Consider the following 20,622-nt stretch of genomic DNA (forward strand, 5'->3'; position numbering starts at 1 on the left):
CCATCTATTACTAATGTTTCTAAACTAGACTATTACCGCCCTAATAAAAATAAACTATACATGTACACACGTACTATAACCTATATGTTAAAACCATTCCATTTATAGTTTGGATATCCCGAACACGTCATTAAGCTATTTAACCATAAGACTTTTATTAGGGCGGTTTCTTTTGTTTAAATTTTTGCCATTTTTTTGGAGCGAAAAATGTCTTTTCTCAGTGTATATTATTTTTGGGCAGATGTATTGCAACTCTTTCTCAGATAGTTCTACTGCGTAAAATTTGGTAATCGAACTTTTTTTAAACGCTGCATACAAAAACTTCTGCGCCCCTTTAATAAATTACTCTGGAGTCAAAATGATCTCATTGACTGTGAAAACTCTTTCTAGAAAAATACAAAATTTATAAACTATTAAAATATCCACGGTAAGCATGTAGCGCCATCTATGCATATTTTATGCTACAAGATACCAATAATCAAATCTATACCGTTTATTCAAAACGTAACCTCTAACAAATGTAAACAAACTGAGTTTATTATGCCAAATAAAAGCTAAGCATTGACTCTTTATCGTCCACAAATAATAGAGAAAAATGATCTCTTTATATGTTAATTTCATCCTAAGTCAAAATGTCACATATAGTATACTAAAGCTTTGCTAATATTTTGTAGATGTGATGTTTTGCGTTGTGATGTTTCTCCAAGTCGACTGTAGTTAGTATGTTTTTCCAATGCCAAACCTCATATGTACACTCTCGGTTGCAATACAGCACATGAAATATATCACAACTACAAGCTTGTCTCTCTAAACGTCACAGTAAAATGTGTCATCTACAAACGGAGTTGCCAAGACCACATATGTAAAAGAGCATAATAGCAAAAGTGATCGGCAAAATGTAATAAAATAATAGTTATCAATTATCTCCCTGTTATCATCGCGAAAAACATGTAAGATGCTTATACGATCCTGCAATGAGTAAATGCAGAGGTGATAGTAGAATTAATAGCCTTCTGTGTGCTTTGTTAAATAAATTTAAAAGTTGCAAGGAAATGTTTGCACGCGATTTTCTCCGTTTCACGTTTCTGTTAGATATGACGTAATGAAAAAACGCTCTAGAAATGAACTTTTTTAATTTCAGTATCGATGCTATTTAGGGTCGATTTCTTTATCATCGCTTAACTTTTAAATCCGGTTTAATGCACCGGTAACCCTGGCTTGAAAGTTACGCAACTTTAGAACCTATTTTGCCGATGCGCTAAACCTGGTTTGAAAGCTCAGTGAGAGTGAAAAAATCGGACCGAAGCGGTATTATTTCACCAAATATTACTTATTAGGATACACTTCATTACATTTATATCACTTACTTGTTATATTGTTAGCGTTGAAAAACGCTGTTGGATAAAAACAAAGCACTGAAATCAACTTCGGTCAAACGGGCGGGAAAAAACGAGCAGGAAAACAAATATATTCTACTGCCGCGCCATCTACATGTGAATGTTGAAAATAAAAAGTGTGAAGTCTGCAGGAAAAAATGAAATGCTTGAAAAAAATTAAAAAAATTCCCGCCGAGTTCGTGAAGTGAGCCGGAAAAATACAACAAGGTGGAGACATTGGTTAGTGGGCGGAGCATATAAACAAAAACAATATTTTTTCCCGCTAGGTTCATGAAGTGAGCCGGAAAAAAACAACAAGGTGGAGACTTATTGGTTAGTGGGCGGAGCATAAAAACAAAAACAATATTTTTTCCTGCTAGGTTCGTGAAGTAAGCGGGTAAAACGACAGAGTGGATTGTGAGCTGAGCAAAAATTAAAAAAAAATATCCCCCCACGGTTCGTGAAGTGAGCTGGAACAAAAAGACAAAACTGGATCAACTTGTGGTGGATGGATCAAATAAATTGTTATATTTGCAGGAAAAACAGGATAAATTTTATGATGGGATCCTCACTGCAAAACGAGTAAACGATTATGTTGAACATGCAGCGTTGCTAAGTCGCTTATTTCGTTGCATATGCCATGCCACACTCATTCCTGAATGATTCTGGGCGACTTCAGAGGCGTCTGTGTACAACAGTTTTTACGAGGCTCATATTGTTATAAGATTGATAGGCATTATTCACATATTATTTTGATTTATTTTTATTACCGATAATTTGATTGAATTAAATATTTAATCTTTTATCACTATTTTGTGTAGTATACCCAAGTAACCATAAGCATTAATTCATTGCACTATATTAGCTATACATTTGCACTAATGTTGCATTGAAACTCCATTACAGCATTAACAATGCAATAAAGCTCTATATTAGCATCAATAATGTATAACTGCACAACCGACATATAGCATTATCGCTTGCTCTATATGCGTATATAAAGCTGATATAACGCGTACATTAGGGTGGGACAAAAAATAGATTCCAGCTCCGAGCAACTTTTTGGGTACCATTTGGGTCCTAGATCATCTGTGCAAATTCTTAGCTTGATCCCTGAAACTATATTTTTGCGCCCACTGTTCAAAGTTTACATGGGATTTCATATGGGAAAATTAACTTTCACAAAATAATTCCTCCAGGAGTCGCCCATTGCTTCCTAAAAATAAACCGTTATGTGGCTTTTGTAGGAAATTTAACACAGAAACAAAGTCTCGAAAACTACGAAACGATCTGACGCTTAAGAAAAAAGTTATTAAGCTGAAACCAATTGATGCTCTGACGATTGATAAAATATTCATTTTTTCTAGCACCACTGTTGTTGGTTGTCCAATTGTATGCAATTGTGTTTTGATATTCTCTTAATATGTCTAAATCATTTTCCCATACTGTTTGGCCACTTCGCAAGAGTTTTGAGGGATAAATTGAGTCTTCTTTTGTATACAAAAAGAGAAAATTAAAAATTTTGTATATAATTCGACCATCAGCAGCAGTGATGCTATGAAAAGTAAAATTTTCATCATTCTTCAGGGCATCAATCGGTTTTTGCTTAATAACTTTTTCTACAAGCATCAGATTGTTTTGCAGTCCTCTAGACTTTATTTTCATGATAAATTTCCTATAAAAATCAGATATCCATTTATTTTTAGGAGGTAACGGGTGACTCTTGGAAGAATTAATTTGCAAAAGACGTTTTCCCCATACGAAATCCCATGTAAACTTTAAACCGTGGGCGCAAAAATATAGTTTCACCGATCGAACTAAAAATTTGCAGAGTTGTTCTGGGAGCTAAATGGGACCCAAAAAGTTACTCGGAGCGAAATTTTATTTTTTTCATATAACCATGTCCCACTCTAGCGTACATGCTTCAAGGATCTTTAAAGCATGTAAGCTTTACAAGTGCATTTAATGCCATTATAGAGCAAATAAAAAACCGATATAATGCTATTTTAATGCTGTGGGTTTATTTGTTATGCAACTCTTCTTGAAGATTATATTCGGCATATTTTATTTCAATCGAACATATGCAATATAATCCAGGGAGCAAACGCAGGGCACTTACCGTGAAGGACGAGGTAAGGTACCTCAGTTGGAGACTTACTAAAGGTAATTTTCGTAAAACATTCATATCATATCAGAACGAAAAACCATTATGGATATTCATTAGAATGCATTAGAAGAAAGTCGATTACAGTTTTAAACAGAACAATTTATTTTAATTTTTTTTCTTTTTGCTCATCATAACGAAAGGAAATATAAGAAATGGTTTTAAAATCATGGCGAACAATGACAATCAACCGAAGCTCTTTTATAGCATTAGTAGTGCTAATATAAGGCTTTAAAATTTGACATTTGTGCGCTGGAGCTATATAATAGCATTAGTACTGCAGAAACGAGCTGTCAATCTCTGCACAGTAATAGCACTATATTTCGCCTTTTCTGGCATAATATCAGCATTATATAAGAATTTAGGGCTTCACAGCTCTATAAGACTGCATTATATGTGGATCTAAAGCAGATATTAGGCTACGATATAATGCTTATTGGTTACTTGGGTAATCATGACACACTGGTTCTGTGAAGGGAATTTTTAACTTAAAAGAAAGGGTTTTCCTAAAACCTTTTCCTACACCTCTGGTTACTAATATGCTTTAACCCACATGAATTATATGTATGAATAATCTCTGTTGTACGACATTCAACCGTCTACGCTATTCCCCTGAATATATAGCTAGCTAATGTGAGCTTTTCTATTCAAAAAATTGATTGTCGTACTTAGCTTTAAACTACCTATATTGACTTTAATTGGGTTTATACTATCTATCTGGACTTATACAATACATATCTGTGTTATAAAAAAAAAAGTTTTAGACTTATTAAATTATCTTTCGCTGCATCCAGTTTTCTGATTCAGGCTCCATAATCGTTATCTTAGTTTCACGTCTTGGCCATCTTGAAGATTGGAGAAGTTTTGGCTTCCATTTTGTTCAAAAATAGAAGGCACGCTGATATAACTCGTGGGTGTACGTTTTTTCCTTGAAATTCTCGAGGAAGCTAGGGTACGTCTTGCCGTATCACTTGGCTGATCCGAAAAATGTTTATATGAGTACCTATTAGTCTCATCTGACTTCTAGCAATCACGTTGTATTCACATAGAAGGTGGGGTCAGAATAGTAATCTGCAATATTTTCAATTATGCGTTTAATTATGTGAAGAAAATTTTGTTTTAGTTGCAAGTAAAGAAATTTGATTTTCATTTTGCTGTATATGGATTTTTTTTCTATTTGAGTAGTCCAACTGAAGACCTTAGGTGCTCGAAGGAGCCCCCGTCACAAACACCCTGAAATACCAGATGAAACGGGAAATGTTACCCACTATAACTCTACTTAAAAGTGTGACTTCAATGGTTAATTTTAAGTGTGAAATTCAGACGCTAGAAGCCAATCAATAAAGTTTATGACTATCGCGTCCTGAAACCTTCTAACGTTATTGAAGAAATATATATATATATATATATATATATATATATATATATATATATATATATATATATATATATATATATATATATATATATATATATATATATATATATATATATATATATATATATATATATATATATATATATATATATATATATATATATATATATATATATATATATATATATATATATATATATATATATATATATATATATTAGACTGGTTCAATTTTTGACTTTTAGCTCCACCAGGCTCAACTGATTCCTTTTATTGCCCTTAGTAATTGTGCAAATTTTGGTACCGATCGGTTGTGTCTACGGACCCTCCAAAAATTTCAAAGTTTATATGGAAATTAGTATGGAAAATCGGTTAAAATTGAAAATAAATTCTTAAAAAATCACCTCATCAATCAATTCATGAGAACACCATATATTTCTAAAGGTATTCTTCTACTGAACACATTCGTGGAACATTGTAAGTGTGTGAAAATTCGCTGAGAAAAGTTACTAACTAAAAAAGCAGCATGACTTCAAAACAAGTAGATTTTTTAGTAATCATAGCAACCCTATTTGAATAGCTGCATCTGTCATACGGGAGCGGTGGGTGGTAAGCCTAGTTTACACTTGTATAACGATGCAGCGATTCAAACAGGGTTGCTATGATTAATAATAAAATCCACTTGTTTTGAAGTCATGCTGCTTTTTTAGACTTTTCTCAGCGAATTTTCACACACTTACAATGTTCCACGAATGTGTTCAGTAGAAGAATACCTTTGGAAATATATAGTGTTCTCATGAATTGATTGATCAGGTGATTTTCAAAGAATTTATTTTCAATTTTAACCGATTTTCCATTCTAATTTCCATATAAAATTTGAAATTTTTGGAGGGTCTGTAGACACTACCGATCGGTACCAAAATTTGCACAATTACTAAGGGCAATAAAAGGAATCAGTTGAGCCTGGTGAAGCTAAAAGTCAAAAATTGAACCAGTCAAATATATATATATATATATATATATATATATATATATATATATATATATATATATATATATATATATATATATATATATATATATATATATATATATATATATATATATATATATATATATATATATATATATATATATATATATATATATATATAAGTAATGCTTCGGGTTTACTTGGAAGCAATAAAAAAATATTTATTTCACTTTTACGAACGATTACAATCACATTCAGGTTAAGACTAAAAGCTAAATTGATTTTCCCTACTATTTAATGGATTAATCTATCTAGTCAGCATTTCTGATCCGCGCCGCGATCGTCGTCTGGTTGCTAGGTGATTATTGAAGCCTCAGCAGAATTGTCCTATTTGCTGGCTCGATGGTCGCCGTTGCCGTGTGATCGATGTCGCCGTGTGGAACCACGTTGTTTCATGTGTTTTCGTGTATGAATGGTGCACCGGAAGCTAAACTGATGCTTCAGCGTCGTTTCTGGGCAGGATACTTTGTAACGTCTCCCCCCTACAAGTGTCAGACGTCCTCGGCTGACTTTTAGCGAGAGCCAATCTTGGTAGCTGCAAGGGTTTTTTCTTGTTGGACGACGTGGTCTCTAAACTGTTCCAGAGTTCTTGGTGTTTCTCCTCCTTGGTTATGTTTATTTCTATATGGCTGGTATGGTCTCCGTCGCTCTGGTTAGTCCACTGATTCGTACTGTTGAGACTTTTCCAGTATACGAAACATCTAAAAGAGATATAAAACGTTAATAGAAACACGAGAGCTAATGCTCCATAGCCAACGGTCCGTTGGGTGTTGTGCAGTGATAATTGAACTGTTCCAATTTTTTCCAAATTTTGCAGATGCAATTGTTGTACATCGTTAGTTTCTATTGATGAGTTGATAATTTGTAACGTTTTCCCATAAATCGGGACAAGATATTCTTCGTTGAAGATTTTGAGTGGGTCATTGGAAAAAGTATAGTTTAGGAAGTTCACTGTGCAGTTATTGGTTTCTATGATGGTCTGATATTTTGTAATTTTTGGTAACTTTTTCTATGTAATTTAGGTTGCTTTCGATTGATTTTAAATTTACTTCGTGAACTATTCTCTCATATCCTATTTTCACTCTAACTTTATCTAATTTTATAGCTACCATGCCATTATTGTGTGCAATGCCTTTAAATGTGGTCGCGTTTATGAATTTGACGATTAACAATCTGAAATGAAAATATTTACTTGCTTAGAAGTTGTTGGTTTGTTTAATATTTTATTCGGTTTTTATGTATTTTTATGTCGTTGATGTCTTTATACGTCAGTAGGTTGTTTTCTTTAACTGTTGAAATTTTATACGGGTTTTTATCTTTTGTTTGTCTTTGGGTTATTTTAATGAAGTTTTTGTCGTTAGTTGGTAGTTCTTTAGGTTCTTCTTTATGTTGATGTTGTTTTTCATATGCTTCTTTACGCTTGGTTAGTTCGTTTTTTATGACGGTGTGAAGTTTATTGGCGTTTTGTGTTATTTCTTCTGTATTAGTGGTATTAGCGGTGTTAAATATTACGTCGCGTGGTTTGTTTTTAATTACCGAGTGAAATGTGTTGTTATAAATATCTGTTAATATATTGATTTGATCTTTAATTGGATGATTTTTATATTTGAATTGCATTGTCCGGTACAATTCGATTAAAGTATAATGGAATCTTTCGACTGTTCCATTTGCATTCGAGTTACTCGCGTGGTGTATTTCGATTCCGAGTTCGTTGAGAAAGCCGACAAAATCTATAGAAATGAAAGATGGTTCTTGATCGCAAATAATCGTATTTGGTCGTCCGAATTGCCGAATGTGTTCAGTAATCGCGTTTTTCAAATCAACAATCGTTCTAGATGTGAGTAATATCGTGTTAGCAAATTTAGAAAAGGAGTCTACAATGGTTAGCCATTTATTTCCTTTCATGAAAAATATATCGATGTGAACTCTATCAAATGGAGTTTTCCCAAAAGTGCTTTTTCTGATTAATTTTGGAGGAGTTCTATCGTATTTACTTTTCTTGCAAATATTACAAGAGTTCACAAAGATTTTTAGTTTTCTGTCAATTCCTGGAAAGAAATAATTTTGTATAATTTGTTGCTTGTTTTCTTTCATCCCCCTGTGGGCTGCTTCGTGTGTTTGCCTCACGATTGCGTCCTGTTCTTCGTCTAGTCACACATCTTCTAGTAGGGTTTCTGAAATGAGAATCTTATAAATATTGTTTTCCGAAAAATGTTTTCTGTACGTTTCCTGCACAAGCTGAATCAATGAGACTGGGATTTTTAAACAGTTTACTCCTTTTGGGTTCAGAAGTTCTTTGAAAATGTTTATTATATCTTGTTCTACGAAATCTTGTTGGCATATTATGTGGCGGTGGTATCTCGGAAAAATTTCTTCGTAAATTTTTGTTTGCACTCTCGATATTCTTAGTATAATTTGGGTTCTAAACATATTGATGGGTTTCTCGGTGCATGGGATGAAATAGTCGTCACTCGTGTCGGCTGAGTGAACAGTCATACCGTCACTGCTTTCGTCTGATGAATCTTCTTCTGTATTTTCATTATTATTTAGTTCGGTCGGTTTTATTCTAGACAGTGCATCTGCTGCTGCGTTTTGTTTGCCTGGTTTGTATATTATTTGGTAGTCAAACTCTTCTAAATCTAACTTCCATCTAATAATTTTATTGTTTGTGTTAGTCATACTGTAGGTAAGTGGTTGATGGTCTGTATAAAGTTTGAATTGTCTGCCGTAAAGGTATGGTCTAAAATGCTTTACTGCCCACACTATAGCCAAGAGTTCTTTTTCTGTAGTGGAGTAACGTTCTTCAGTTCTGTTCAATGTCCTAGATGCGTACCCGATCAGAAACACATAACAGAAATATTTCAAAATTATATCTCGCATTATTACTTGTTATAAATTTCTGTTATTTTAACTACTAACGAGACCTAATTTAGAACACAATATGTTACAAAAATTGTGTTCTGTTATAATCTTGTTATTTCATTCTGATCGGGTAGGCTACTGGTCTATCTTTACCCAATGGTCCTTGTGACAAAACGGCTCCGATAGCATAGTCGCTTGCATCGGTTGTCAATATAAATTCTTTGGTAAAGTCGGGGTAGATTAATATGGGATCTAACATGAGGATTTGTTTGCATTTTTCGAAGCAGGCAGAAATTTCCGGAGTAATTGTGAAATCGGAATCTTTTCTTAAAAGAGATGTGAGAGGTTTAACTACTTTAGCAAAATCTTTAATGAAGCGCCTATAATAACCCAGTATTCCTAAAAATTGTCGTATTTCTTTTTCTGATTTTGGAATGGGCCATGACTTTATCGCTTCGATTTTATCGCTGTTTGGTTTTACGCCTTCTTCAGTTACGGTATGTCCAAGAAATTGAACCTCTTTTCTAAAGAATTCGCATTTATCTAGTTGAATTTTCAAGTTTGCTTCTTTCAGTTTTTGAAAAATTTTCCGAAGATGATATTTGTGCTCTTGGAGTGAGCTCGAGAATATAATGATATCATCCATGTAGACAAAACAGCATATTCCGACAAATTCTCTAAGTATACAATCCATCACTCTTTGGAACGTAGCAGGGGCATTTTTCAGTCCGAATGGCATTCTGGTAAATTCATATTTTCCAGAGTTTATTGAAAATGCCGTTTTTTCTGTGTCTTCATCAGAGAGTTGAATCTGATGGAATCCAGATACTAAATCAATTGTGGAGAAATAACAGGCTCTCCCGAGTTTATCGAGGATGTCGGTTATTTCTGGGATGGGGTATTTATCGTTTATAGTTTTCTCATTGAGTTTTCTATAATCGATAACTAACCGAAATTTCTTTTGCCCTGATGCGTCTGCTTTTTTTGGAACAATCCATACAGGAGATGTGTATGGAGAGATGGATTCCTTGATGACACCATCGTTCAACATTTTGCAAACTTGCTTCTGAACTTCTTCTTCAAAGATTTGTGGATATTTGTAGGATTTTGTATGAACTAGAATATCATCTGCCGTCCGAATTTTATGTTTAATTTTATGTGTAAACGTTAGTTTTTGGTTCTCGTCGTATAGAATGTCGCGGTATTCATTTATGATTTGTTTCAAAGCTTTTTCCTCTTCCATGTTCATGTGGTCTTTCCTGAAATCGTAATTAATTGCTTCTATTTTTGAAGGAGTGATTTTTTTCAGTGTAATATACTCATTTTCAAGATCCATTTCGTTTAGATTAATTTCTATAACGATGTGTTTGTTGTTTTTCCGTATTGCTACTATGGCCTTTCCATCATTACTCTTGTAGAGACCGGGTAGTATACTGAAATATTCTAACTGTTTTTCCTCTTCGATTAAAAAATCACCTTTATTCTTAACTTTAATTTGAATGAATTGGTGCGTTTGGTCGTTTAAATTTATTGTATGGCTCCCTGGAAATTTTTTGTTCAATTGGAAACTTTTTCTTCCTACTTTGAGCGTGTTTTTCGCGATGTCAAGTTTTGCATTTAAATCACGAAGTGTTTCGTAGCCTATCAGGCCGTCGAAAAAATCGTGGAAATCGAATATAAAGAACTTAACGTTTTTCTTTATCTGAAAGATGTCCATAGAAGCTGATTTTTTAATTTCGTGAATTCCTCGGATATTTGTTACTTTTATTCCAGATTCGGTTTTGCAATTTTCTATTTTAACGTGTTTGGGAGAAATGTAGTTTTTGTTAGCTCCCGTATCGACCAAGAATTTCATATTACCTTTGGAAGTGCTAATAGTCAAATAAGGTATAAAATTGTTACTTTTTAGGTTTTTAATTTTTCGCCTAGTTCCAGATGAAAATTTAATTCGTCTGAGATGAAACAATCATCGTCATCAGAGTCCATTATCGAGTCGTCGTTAATGTTTGCTGGGTCTGGTGGAGAAGTGTTATCCTCTGTTTCTGGTTCATGATTGTTTATTTGCATTTTTGATCTATGTGTTCTCATAGATACGTCGTCGTCCGAATTTCTATTCTTGAAGTTTCCAGATGGGGTTTTATTCTTGAATTTAGTTGAATTCCCAGAGGTTCCAGGATTTGAATAATTTGGCTTAGCAAAGTTTTTATTGTTTTCATTTGATGATTGTCCCGAAGTTCCGTTGTTTGAAAAATTTGATCTGGTATTATTGCGTTCTAATTTCTGCCGATAAGCAGCGTTCGAATATTGTGTCGCACAAGTGTACGCTTCCTCTAATGATTCGGGTCTATGGCTCCTGACTATCATCGAGAGAGACTCACTTAGGCCGTCAATATACCTTGTCGTGCTCATCATGCCGATAAAAGAATTTATTTGCTTTGTGGCCCCGCTGAATTCGCTCATAGAATTTGCGGTGCTCTTAATTGCAGTGTCAATCTGCTTGATTTTGTTGAAATATTCTGTCAAGGTTTTTCTGCCTTGCGTTATGTAAAACAACGACTGAATATGAGACGTGAGGTCTCGTTTATCGCCGTATGAATTTAGCAGTACATCTTTTATGTCATGCCAGCTAGCCGGGTTTCCTGCTGCTATGAGGATTTCTTTTGCTTCCCCGATAATTTTGCTTTTGACAGCTTTTACTAGTTGTGCAAAAACAGGTTCATCTCTGCACTCAATAAAGAGGTCTAAGGCTTCTTCTGCCTCCTGTATCCAGGCAAGCGTTTCTCTTCTATTACCGGAGAAATTGCTTAAATTTTTTATTGGATCCGGTGTTTTGTAATACTTAAACGGATCGACCGGAGGGCGCTGTTTGATGGCTGCCAACTCCGCGATTAGTTTGTTTTGATTTTCAGTGAGCTGCGCGATATGCGCTCGAAGCTCGTCCTGACTCATTTCAATTTGTTCTTCTATATTCCTGTTTGATTGGAATTTCTTGTCGCGCTTCTGTTTCGCGTTTAGTTTTTCCAGTTTTTATGTTAGTTTACCTAACCCTAACTGTGATATTTCAGGCTTTTGCTTACCGCTGGTGGGGGCGCCGGCCTCTGAATTAGTAGTGTTTATTGTGTGATCAAAGTGAGCTACTAGTTCGCGATGAACAGCGCTCGCTATGATTTTTAGTATTATTATTCAAGCAGTAGTACTTACAGAAGTAATGTTTTTAACATCTTCCGGAGTCCCTGGTGATTGATGATTGGTTCTTCTTGTAGGTCCTTTCGTGGAGACTCCTGTGACTCGATAACCGCAAACTGTGTGATGTCCGCTCACCAGTGGTTTCCCGGGTTGTCGATTATTCGCGATGAATGTGTCACACTTGTTCTTCACAGAATTTTAGGTTTATTTTCAATAATGATTGCACTCACTCAGCCGTAGTCTAGGCTGGCACTTCTCACTGATGAAATTTACACTAAGTTCCTGTTACTAATCCACAAAAAAATCTCTATTGACTGCGCCAGTAATGCTTCGGGTTTACTTGGAAGCAATAAAAAAATATTTATTTCACTTTTACGAACGATTACAATCACATTCAGGTTAAGACTAAAAGCTAAATTGATTTTCCCTACTATTTAATGGATTAATCTATCTAGTCAGCATTTCTGATCCGCGCCGCGATCGTCGTCTGGTTGCTAGGTGATTATTGAAGCCTCAGCAGAATTGTCCTATTTGCTGGCTCGATGGTCGCCGTTGCCGTGTGATCGATGTCGCCGTGTGGAACCACGTTGTTTCATGTGTTTTCGTGTATGAATGGTGCACCGGAAGCTAAACTGATGCTTCAGCGTCGTTTCTGGGCAGGATACTTTGTAACGTATATATATATATATATATATATATATATATATATATATATATATATATATATATATATATATATATATATATATATATATATATATATATATATATATATATATATATATATATATATATATATATATATATATATATATATATATATATATATATATATATATATATATATATATATATATATATATATATATATATATATATATATATATATATATATATATATATATATATATATATATATATATATATATATATATATATATATATATATATATATATATATATATATATATATATATATATATATATATATATATATATATATATATATATATATATATATATATATATATATATATATATATATATATATATATATATATATATATATATATATATATATATATATATATATAATTATAATATTATAAAATCAATCCATGTTTGTATGTATGTATGTCCGCTAACTACTTCTAAACTACAAGTCCGATCTTGATGAAATTTGGCATACGTATTCTTACCCCCAAGAGGATGTTCATGGTATGGAGGTTGTTTTTGGGGGGGGGGATTATTTTTTAGCAAAGAATTATTTATATCTCTATATTTATTAGTATTTGACATATGTATTTCTCCCACTGAGCCAAAGGTTGATGGGAGTGGACCACGAAAGGGTGGGGAAGAGGGTTCTGAGGGTTTTATTCATTCAATGTGATTATTAGCGATGAATTCAATTCAATTTTGACATAAGCTTCCACTAAGGAGATGGTCATGGGGTGGTTTTTGTGCACGATGGGGTAGGCGAGAAGTACCTAAGCCGAGGAAAGGGAGAGGAGGGGGGATACTCAATAACTTTTTTTTGCTATATATATATATATATATATATATATATATATATATATATATATATATATATATATATATATATATATATATATATATATATATATATATATATATATATATATATATATATATATATATATATATATATATATATATATATATATATATATATATATATATATATATATATATATATATATATATATATATATATATATATATATATATATATATATATATATTTGGCATAAGTATTCTTAGACATAATTGTTGGTTTCGGAATCTGAAGGAGAGGGAGGGTTTCTGATGCAATATCTAGCAATTACTTCAAAAATCTAAAATTTTGTTGCATGTATGTTTACCAGCACATAAATGGAATGGCAAGAATTTATGTGATAGAGGTGTATTACGCGAATGACAATATAATACTGATGAATTGCATGAATTTGTCGAAAATTAAATTAAAAATTGCAAAAAAAATTAAAGGGTAGTGTACAGGACACGACCACGGTGACATTAAAAATGTAGCTTTTTTCAAGAGCGTGCAAATGAATTTTATCTATCACACATATCGACTCACGTTCTTGTTCACTCGCCTGTTTTCATATGTTACAATTTGCTATATACCCTCCCCATCAAAACATAATTTATTGAAGGTCATTTAACGGAAATCTATTAATTAATCAAGTATCTCACTAGGTGATTGGCATTATTTGGCTGATCCATCTAGTAAAAATAGGCTGGTCTGTCCAGAAAATATATTCAAAAGAAAAGTTCCATATTGAGAGCTGTGATGAGGAAGCCCACGCCCGCCAACGGAAATATACAGATTCTCCATGAAATATGAAATTTCATTTTCCATTTAAATTTTCAATAATGTACTAGTGAACTTACGTAAACAATCTTAAGTTTAAGTATTTCTTGATCGATTAGTGGTGGAAAAAATGAAATTATTTGATAAATTACATTGTTATGCAACGTTCGCACTACCAGTAAAAACGGGTTTTTATGCTATCTTGGTGACATTTTATAACTCTGTAGTGTAAACATTGTATTATTAAACCAATTCTGCAGCGTTTCATGTTATATAGGTGTTTTATGTGATAATAGGACTGACATAATTATATCTTCAGTACAGCGGTTTGTTTCATAATTTAAAACAGTTTTCTTTTAAAATTTAAATTAGTATACTCAACCGTTCTATTTGTTGTATACTTTAAAACGCAATTAGAACTGTGTTTTAAATACATAGGGTAGGACAGATATTCTGACTAGATAAACTGGGAAAACAATTTTAAGTCCAGTAACGCTTAAGACATGGCTTGAATTTGAATCGAAAAAGGACACCCGCTTAAACTGCTGCTGGGACGATAAGTTCTGTTTTAAAATTTTCCGTTGTGTGCAGTACGAAACAAAAGTGTTTGAAATTAGAAAACAAAAAGTTCTGCTGGGAATGTGATTGTTTCCGATGCAATTACACTCAGATTTTTCACGCAGGGGATACAGGCCGTGTAAATGAAAACCGCGTAAATTTAAAAAAAACGCGTTAATGAAAACCGCGCAAATTTCAAAACCCGCGTAAAAAACCTGAGTGTACTCTCCTATATAAAATACTACGCTGCTGAACAGTGCAATAACTACAGAAGCACGTTGTCAGATGCCTTACTGATAAAAAACATATAACCGAAATATGAAACATGAAAACCAATAGGCTCTTTACCCTACGCAGCTACAAAGCGCCGTAAACATGGATTAACAAGTTACAACGCACACGCATGCATAAAAATAAATATATTTTTTTCAAACGCAACACTCTTAAGCAGCACACACCGTATTGAATTCAATCCAAACCACCCCGCCCACCCACTTTGCAAATCATTCTGTGACACCGTGCTGGTACCCGAAAAATCCGCACACGGCCACCGCTGCCGAGAACGCATAGCGTCTACCGCTTATTGTAGTGCCCAGACGCTGCAGCCATGATCTTACCCGTTCGGCGTAAGAACAAAAACTGATTCAAACGGGTACGCGTCACCTCTATTTATAAACTAACCGTATATGGTTTAGTCACTTAGGTGAGTGTGTGCAAATGCCAACGTTGCCGAAAATCGATAGCGCTTATTGCATCGCCCGGAGACGATGTTGCTCGTATGGGATAAGAGCAACAACCGATTTAAACGGACATGCGTTGCTTCTATTTATGACTTTTCGTGTGTGATTGAGCCACTAACCTACCCTCTAATGACGGCTGTGTCTGAGAAATCTGCCTCACGAATGGCAATTTTTCCGTTTTTCGTGAACTTTTTAATTTTACCAATTTCCAAAAGTCTTCTTTTATTGGGGAGATATTAAATTATTACCAATATTTGAGTTAGGTGTTTCTGAATTGGTTGGTGTATGAATGATTAAAATCCATCTAGTAATATCGGAGTTATAAGCGTGCAAACCTTACATAGTTTCGTTACATGGGAGATAGTCGATATTTAGTCGTCAATAAGTGTGGACGTGTTTTGCATTCGCTCCCGGTATCGCGCGCTAAAGTTTGTTTAATTTTAATTTCACCAAGCGCCTCGTGCTAAAGTTTGTTTTGTTTCAATTTGACCGCGCGCCGCGTGCTAAAGTTTGTTTTGTTTTAAGTGACCGATTTTAAAAAAAGTGCGAACGATAATAAAATGAACTGCGAAATTTGTGCCTTGGACGCCTCTGCGGATTCGATTCTGTGGACGTGTGTTGGATGCCCAAGGAAGTATCATGCAGCTTGCATTGGCGTGACCGTGCAGCGGGGATCACTAAGGAGAAAGGACAGGAGATTGGTTGATGTCAACTCGTACATACTGCCATGCTGCGACTCGTGTCAGGAACTACTACATGGGAAAATTGCTTTCAACGGACTCGCCGAGCAGCAAAAACTTCTGGAAAAACAAATACGGGAGAATACTGAAGTGATTCATCAACTAACATTTCAGCAAAACAAGCCGGACCTAGTACATGAGGCACTCGAAGGCCTAGAAATACTTCTCACTACTGTTAAACATGAATTGATTGCAATCAACAAAAATAGTAGTCTAGCCGGCAGTGTTATTGCAATAAAAAACCACGTTACCTCTCTGCTTGACACAGCAATTAAGTCAACATCAGATAGTGTATACGAATCGTTAAAAACAGTTACTTCGGAATTATCCGCTGATTTGCGTGACATGAACGCGGAAATAAGTCAGCTTAGTCAGCTGTCTTTAGACACAGCCAACAGTAATCCTCCAAATTCCACCCTAGGATACGAGATTCTCGACGAGTTGAAGTCGGTCTCAGTTGCCCTCAATGAAAACAAAAGCACCAGGCAACTACGGTCGTCACATGAATCAACGTTGCTGCCAGAAATTCTCAACGAGGTTAAATCGATGTCAGCATATGTATATGCGAATAATAAGACCGCGCAATTGCTATCGCCGAATGACTCACGCCCCAGTTTGGAAATTGAATTAAATAACGCTATTAACTCAGGATGGCGTTTCTTGGGCACGAAAAAAGTATGGAAAGCTGACTGGAGTGAGTACGATGCGCGAGAAATAAATCGATTGAATCAACAAAAACAGGCGGATAAGGCTAGAAGGCGTAAAAAGAAACAAATGTTTAGAAACCGGAATACTAATATTAAAAACAACAACAACAACAATATTTTTCCACCTGATCGGAGACCCCCTGCAACAATAAACGATCGTTATTATGGCCCGCCGGCCAATTTTTCCAATCGTAACTTTTTTAATCGTGCCAGTAGCTCCAGTCATAACCAAAACCGTCATCCCAATTATAGCTGCAACACGAATTTTCTACCACCGGATAGAGTGCTTCTTGCAGCAGCCAAGGATCGTTTTTCCGGCCTACCTACAAATTATATTCCTTCGATTCAATTTACACGAGGCGAGATTTTGAATCCCTACCCAGCACGTGATACATCAAGATCATCGCAACAATTAAATGCAGTAAATACGGAATGTTCGCCATCATCATCACCGTGTGAGGCATGCCGCTTTCAACATTCGTGTTTTCGGTAGTTTCGACACTTTCCTTAGAAGAAGACAAAGACGAGTTTTCTGTTGAGCACAGTGTTTTCCAAGAATTAGATAATGATGGTAGACTTTCCAATACAAAAAAGACTGCGACAGAATTATTAATGTATTGTCAAAATTTTAATAGGATGAAAAGTCCAGCCAAAATGGCAGAAATTCATAAACGTATATTAGGTTCGTCATTTTTGGTTATATTAGGAACTGAAACTAGCTGGGACGATAGCGTAAAAAGTGAAGAAATTTTCGGCAGTGGTTTCAACGTATTCAGAGACGATCGAAATCTTCACGAATCTCAAAAGAAGTCTGGCGGGGGAGTCCTTGTGGGTATTTCGGCTCAATTTAATTCAGAAATTCTAGTCACAGTGAAGTTTAAGGAATTTGAACATGTGTGGGTTAAATCAAACATTGCCGGCGAAATGCATGTTTTTGCCTCTGTATATTTCCCACCAGAGCATGCTAATATAACATCGTACGAAGCTTTTTTCCAAATTGCTGAACAAATTTTATCTGAACTCCCAGCCGAGATCAAAGTTCACATTTACGGAGACTTTAACCAACGCAACGCAGATTTTATTCCGGACTCTGAAAACGAACATATTTTAATCCCAGTCGTGGGAGAAAACGAAACATTGCAGTATATTTTCGACAAAACTGCTAGCATAGGACTAAATCAAATAAATCACGTAAAAAATCGACAGAATTGCTATCTCGATCTTTTATTTACAAACATTCAGGAAGACTTCTGTGTATCTGAATCTCTAACTCCTTTGTGGAAAAATGAAGCATTTCATACTGCTATTGAATTTTCCTTATTCATCCATGAAATTCAAAAACCCAGCGATTGTGACTTTGAAGAAGTCTTTGAATACCATAAAGCCAATTATGACAATATCAGGCGGAAGCTAAGTAGTGTCGACTGGCAAAATAGCCTTAGAAATGAAGAAAATATTGTAACCGCAGTGGACGTATTTTACAAAATTATTTTCAAAATAATTTATGAAGAGGTGCCTATTAAGAAAAAAAGACGACACGGCAACTCGAAGCATCCCGTTTGGTATAATAGACAAATTAAGAGTTTGAAAAATAGGAAGCAAAAAGCCCATAAGCTATATAAGAAAAACCAAAATAATGAGGACTTGGAAAAATATTTCGACATTTGCGATAAACTAAATATGGCCATAGATTCTGCACTTGCGGATTATAATTCAAAAACGGAACAGCAGATCAAATCTTGTCCAAAGAATTTTTTCAACTACGTCAAAACTAAATTAAAATCAGACAATTTCCCATCAACAATGCACTTGGATGACAACGTACGTGATAACTCGGAAGAAATCTGCAACCTATTTGCAACATTCTTCCAAGAAATATATACGACTTTTTCTGAACAAGACCGTGATCGCGATTACTTCGCTTTTCTTCCCGATTTTCCTTTGGATATTAGTGTCAATCATGTCATAGTGGAAGACATTTTCAATTCTCTAAAACATTTAGATGTATCAAAAGGTTCTGGCCCTGATGGAATCCCACCATTATTTATGAAAAACCTAGCAACCGAGTTAACTGCCCCATTGTTCTGGCTGTTTAATATGTCTTTGCAATCTGGACAGTTCCCTAAAATATGGAAAAAATCTTTTTTAGTGCCTATATATAAATCTGGCAAAAAATCTGACGTACGTAATTATCGTGGTATAGCCATAATCTCCTGTATTCCGAAACTTTTCGAATCAATCATTAACGAAAAAATATTTCTTCAAATAAAAAACAGAACTTCCAACCTCCAGCATGGCTTCTTCAAAGGTCGTTCGACCTCAACAAACTTACTAGAATTTATTAATTATACACTGATTGCAATGGATAATGGAAACTACGTGGAGGCACTTTATACAGACTTTAGTAAAGCATTTGATCGCCTTGACATCCCAATGTTACTTTATAAATTGACAAAGATCGGCATTGAGCCTGGGCTACTTACATAGTTAGAATCATATCTCTCCGAACGTCAGCAAATAATTAAATTTAAAGGAAAGCAATCTAATCCAATTAAAGTCACCTCAGGAGTTCCACAAGGCTCTCATTTAGGCCCTCTATTGTTTATTTTATACGTGAACGATATCTCCTTCATTCTCAAAAAACTGAAAATACTAATTTATGCGGACGATATGAAACTTTATTTGGAGATAAGAAATGCCGAGGATATTAATACGTTTCAAAACGAAATACAAATCTTCCACATGTGGTGTCAAAAAAGCCTCTTACAACTGAACGTGAAAAAGTGTAATTCAATAACCTTTAGTAGAAAACGACAAACACCGAATGTTGAGATTACCTTAGGAAATCAGACTGTAGTAAAATGTGAAAGAATTAGGGATTTAGGTGTTATATTAGATTCAAAGTTAAATTTTATTGATCATTATAACACAATTATACACAAAGCTAACAACATACTCAGTTTTATAAAACGCTTTAGCTATCATTTTGAAGATCCTTATACAATAAAAATATTATATATTGCATATGTTAGGTCGATATTGCAGTATTATTTGGTGCCCTTTTTCAAGCAGACATGAAGAACGAATAGAATCGGTACAAAACAGTTTTTATTATTTGCCCTTCGTAAATTAGGATGGACAGCATTCCCTCTGCCATCTTATGAAGCACGCTGCTTGCTTATCAATATTCAAACATTAAAGGAGCGTCGCGAATTTGCAATGCTCTCATTCATTAATAATATCGTTTCGCATCGTATCGATTCAGCTGAAATTTTATCCAAATTGAACTTTTATGCACCTTCACGACAGCTACGAAATCGAAGTATATTTTTAATAACTCCTTTTCGCACAAATTATAACTATGCAAAATATAGCCCCATAAATCGAATGATGTCTATTTATAATCACTATTGCGACTCAATTGATTTTACAATGTCTAAACTGAAACTAAACCAATATTTTATACACAAAAGAAATTCTAACGCGTAAGAGGATGATTCAGTAAAAGCCGAAATTGCTTCATTTATACTAAATTCACGAAAT

The 20,622-nt window shown here is 34.4% G+C and overlaps 1 protein-coding gene across 1 annotated transcript in view; it reads left to right on the forward strand.

Annotated features, from left to right (window-relative positions):
• The first annotated feature begins 843 nt into the window (after window positions 1–843).
• LOC131681589 (uncharacterized) overlaps window positions 844–20,622 on the forward strand; it is a 67,727-nt gene continuing 47,948 nt past the window's right edge. The window contains exon 1 of the mRNA XM_058962600.1: window positions 844–950. The gene's annotated coding sequence lies outside the window, so the exon portion shown is untranslated. The remainder of the gene's footprint in view (window positions 951–20,622) is intronic.

This window comes from Topomyia yanbarensis, chromosome 1 (genome assembly GCF_030247195.1).
Source record: "Topomyia yanbarensis strain Yona2022 chromosome 1, ASM3024719v1, whole genome shotgun sequence".
In the NCBI taxonomy this organism is placed as follows: Eukaryota; Metazoa; Arthropoda; class Insecta; order Diptera; family Culicidae; genus Topomyia; species Topomyia yanbarensis.